Source organism: Lathyrus oleraceus, chromosome 1 (genome assembly GCF_024323335.1).
Source record: "Lathyrus oleraceus cultivar Zhongwan6 chromosome 1, CAAS_Psat_ZW6_1.0, whole genome shotgun sequence".
In the NCBI taxonomy this organism is placed as follows: Eukaryota; Viridiplantae; Streptophyta; class Magnoliopsida; order Fabales; family Fabaceae; genus Lathyrus; species Lathyrus oleraceus.
This window is the reverse complement of record NC_066579.1, coordinates 369,130,527-369,135,432: the sequence shown is the minus strand read 5'-3', so window position 1 is coordinate 369,135,432 and position 4,906 is coordinate 369,130,527.

Here is a 4,906-nt window from a genome sequence, read left to right as displayed (position 1 = left end):
GTAGATGAAGCGGTTGGGGTTGGTGACATCTGTGAGGGCAATGTTGGGTAAAACAACGCTTGGGACTTCTTGGTTGTTTACCATAAGATAATACCTTCCGCCTACCCTGTTTTTGATTAGTTGGTTGGACCGACAATAGCTTATATCCATAAATAGGGGTGGGAGAGATTGTAAATGTTGGAGTCGGTCCCCTAGATTTAAACCAAGTGCTATGGAGGTTATTAATCCTCCAATCACGAAAGGTTGACGGCCTCTAGCACATAGGGTGCGGATATGATGAAATAAGAAAGAAGCAGCGTTTACCTTTGTATCCCTTTCAAAGACACAGTGGAGGAAGAATAATTCCTTGGCGTTGACTTTGCTGTTGTTCGGTCTTCCAAAAACTGTGTTTTGCAGGGTGCGGATAAAATACCGGATGGTTGGGTTATGTATATGCGAAGCAAGTAGCACATCCCAGTTGTTGGTTTCCACACCGGATAGTTTTCTAAAGAGGTCGAAGGCGTGTATGTGCCACTGGGAGTTCGGAGGGATTCTTGGATGGACTCGGTCTCCTACAGGGAACTGTAGCATGGCACTCAACTGATCCTGGGATAGTGAGTATTCGGTGTTGAACATGCGGAAGGTTGCGGTACTGGTTAAATACTCGTCTTCACCGGTAGGGGTGTTGTATGAATAAGAACTTAAAAATTCTAAGGTGAGAGATGGGTAGGTAGGTTGATTGTGTGTGCATAGAAAGGTTAAATTAGCAAGGCGGAGCATCCATTGTATACCTTGAAGTAATCCTAATTCTTGCAAACAATTTAAATCAGGATACCTGGTAGATAAGACACCTCGCTGTTGGAAACGCTCGAACTTCTCCCTTTGATAATTATCATCTTCGGATCGGAAGATGATATTTCCGAATTGTTGGTTTCCCGCCATACTGATAAGTGGGTTGAAAGGAGGAGGAGGGATGAAAAAGGATTTTATATGGAGAAATGTATGTTGGGATGATGTAGAAAGAAAGGTATGGTGGGTATTTATAGGAAGAGTTTTGGAAGTTGGAAAGGGAGTGGGTGAAAAATAATTAAATGTGGGTAAATGTGAGTAAATGGGTAAGTGAATGGGGAAGGTAAAAAGTGGGGTGGTGTAACGGTCGTGTCCCCAACGGTTACTAACGTTCACCTAGTCTGAAGGTGTCACGCTCGTGACATGGGTGTTACGGGCGTCACAGGCACTTGGTGTGACGACCGTGATGGCTTGTGTGACGCTCGTCACACAGTCAGCTTGCAACGGTCACTGCTTGCGTGGGTGCTTCATAATTTGTTTTTATTATTATATTTTATTTTTGTTATTTTGTTTTGCTTATGCTTATTTTATTTTTCTATTGTAATGCTTTTAAATTGCCTTGCATGCTATTTGTTAGGGACCAATTAGTATTATTTTTTATATCATTTTATTGGTCCCTTTTACCAAGTTTTGATGTAATTACACACTTTTGTTCTCACTATTTTGTATAAATGCAATTAGGTTTAATTTATTTTGTTTTGAATAGTTATTTCACATATTTGTTAGTTTTGTAGAATTTTTGGATGAGAAAGCTTTGGATTGCAGCATCATAATATGGAAGATTTTGGATGAAGCTTGCAAAGCAAGGAAACTGAGGCAGCTTCAGTTCGCCCCGCGAACAAAGTTCGCCCCGCGAACTGAATGAGACAGCATCAGTTCGCCCCGCGAACAAAGTTAACCCCATGAACCCTGCGAATCCAGCAAATTGATTTTTGGGTCAAAAGTGTTGTTTTGAAGGCCAACTGGTTTTGCCATTTTTGGGTCTGCCTTGGAATAGCTTTTCTGCTTTGGATGGAAATGATCAATTAAGGAAATGTCAACTCTTTTAGGAGAGAAAAACACATTATTGAGATTCATTGATTATTATTCACACATTGATATTGAGAGATTTTTGTAAGAGAGAAAACAGAGTTTTTCTTCTTTAACTTTCTGCTTTGTAACAATGATGATGATGAGCTAAACTCCCTTTTGTCAAGATTGGAGGTAGTAGTTATTCTCATATGTTTATGTATTCCATTTCATTTATATATATGATAAAGATTGTTGATGTATTGAATATTGTTTTTGCCCTAAGTTGAAAACCAGATTTGAGTAGTTGTCGAGAGAGATTATTCGAGTCTTGACATAAAACAGATTTTCAAGTAGTGAATAAGTTGTAGAGATAGATTTATTCATTACTCTTCTTTGGTATTAAACATTAAAGATTGCTATATTGATAGTTAGGTGGAGAGATCGTCTAAGGATCAATATAGTGATTATCACAATATCATTTAGACATAAATGACTTTGAGAGGATACTTGAACATCATCAATAATCTTAAATCCATATAGTTATCATAAGGAAGCATAAACATTTGAAATAGTGAACTCCAATCTTGCCAAGCTTTTATATTATATTAAAACCATTTTACTGTTTTTAGTGACATTTACTCACAAGATAACTTTCCAACCAAAACAACCTTGTTACTTTCTAAACTTACAACATTTGGATTATAGAACGGTGGTAATATCAACCAATCTCTGTGGATACGATATAAAAATATTTTCCGAAGATATACTTTTCAACAAATTGGCGCCGTTGTCGGGGATTGGTGTCGATATTACAAGCATTGCAATAATTCTTTGTTTTAAGTTGTGTTACATTTATTATTATCCCTCTTTTGTTTCACTTGGTTTGTTAGTTTTGTAGATTCTAGTGCATGCGAGGAAAAGCAACCGAGGAGCAACTTCAATTCGATCCTGAAATTGAAAGAACACTCCGGAAGCTCAATAGCAAAACACGAAGAAGAAGGAAACTAGCCGAAGAGAGGAACCAGAGAGAAGAAGCATCTACTTCCGCACTTGTTCCAATCGAAGAAGTGGTTGTAGAGGCTTGTGACAGAAACATGGCGGATGACAATCGTACCGAAATGTCCGCTAATAGTCCAAGAAGAAATGCTCAATTTGCCTGTGGAGGAAGAAATACGGAGATGAAGACCGGAATCCTCCAACTTCTCTATGCAAATCCATTCATCGGAATGGATCATGAAGATCCGTATACCCATCTCATCAAATTTTATGAGATTGCAGGTTCTACGGGAATTGATGAAACGGGTGAAGAGGCACTATTCAAAAGGATGTTCCCACACTCCTTAGTGGGAAAGAAAAAAGAGTGGTACCTTGATCAAGCACCGAGAGTGATGACGGATTGGAATTTACTAGAAGAAAAGTTTTTAGAAAGATACTTCCCTCAATCCCGATTTATGGAAGCCAAAACGGCTATTGCGGTATTCACTCAAGGAGGCAATGAGTCTCTAAATGAAGCTTGGGAAAGATTCAAGTCAATGTTGAGAAAATGCAAGGGTCATGGTTTTGATGAGCTCACTCAAGTCCATATTTTTCTGAATGGGCTCCAATCAACTCACAAGACACTTCTGGACGTGTCGCATCACGCGAAAAAACTGGCGGGAAAAGAAGAAACAACAGAGCCGCCACCGTGCGTTATTTATCCCGAAAGAGGGAAAGGAAACGCTCGAAGTAAACCTAAGAAAGAACATGGTCTCGCGACCAAAGAGAATGGGTTCGGGAGTCGGTTATGCGAAGGGAAGGTATTAGCACCCCTACGCATCCGTCGTACTCGACGGGATCCACGCACAAAAGGAAGGAAAATGGTTGCTAAAACGCTGCTCAAACACACACACACTGGCTGAAAAGAGACAAAAGAAACTGACTGAAACTGACTCGGCAGGATATCGTATTCTGGGCCTACTTAGTCTATCAGGCATAGACATCAGAGTCGAAGTAGTTCGGACCGGGGAAACGACACATGCTCGCTAGGATGTCGCATCCTATGCATACGTATCTTCTCGGACGAGAGAAGAATCAGAGCATTCGTAGCTCGGCTGACACGCACACAAACAAAAGCAGGCAAAGGCAAACGTGGAGCCTGAATGCCAATCACTGGACTTACATCAGCATCCGAACCTAAACACACACACACTAGAACCCAAATGCCACTCGATGGACTTACATCGGCTTCCAAGCACACGACAAAACAACAGGTTAATAGGGAGTCGGGGACTCGAGCCTATAACTGTCAAGCACACACACAAAAAGAACAGACAACAAATTGCTAAGGAGTCAGGCACTCGAGCCTAGCAACTGTCAAACAACACACACAAAAAGAAAAAGGGCGCCCGGAGAGATCAGCTCAATCTCCTGCCTACATACTTCATCTGGTGTGAAGATCAGGGCGATGTAGTTCCCCTACGCAGGGACAAAGATCTAGCCTAACCAGATAACAGAGGGAGACACAACACTAGGGAGACTACGACTCGAGCCTAGATGTTGTCATGCAAAGTCAACCCTAAGTTAAGGTTTCTAGCTAACTTGCACAGGAAGCAAGCCTATCCTAAACATGACTTGCACAGGAAGCAAGCCACACCTAACCTAACTTGCACAGGAAGCAAGGGGCTCGATTGCAACTAGGGCAAGAGAAAGGGAAAGTCTCGATCGCAACGAGGGCGAGAGAAGAGAATTAATGTTAGTTGTTAGTCAAACTCGACAAGACATCGCATCTCGTGCCTACGTATCTCATCTGGACATGAGAATCAGAGTTGCCGTAGTTCGGCTACGGAGGGACAAAGGTCTCGATTGCAACTAGGGCAAGAGGAAGGGAAAGTCTCGATCGCAACGAGGGCGAGAGAAAGGAAAAGGCTCGATCGCAACGAGGGCGAGAGAAAGGATCGCAACGAGGGCGAGAGAAAGGATCGCAACGAGGGCGAAAGCGAACAAGGATTAGTCTAAACTAAACCTAACTTGCACAGGAAGCAAGTCAAACAAACATACAAGCACAGGTAGCACACACTATATACACACA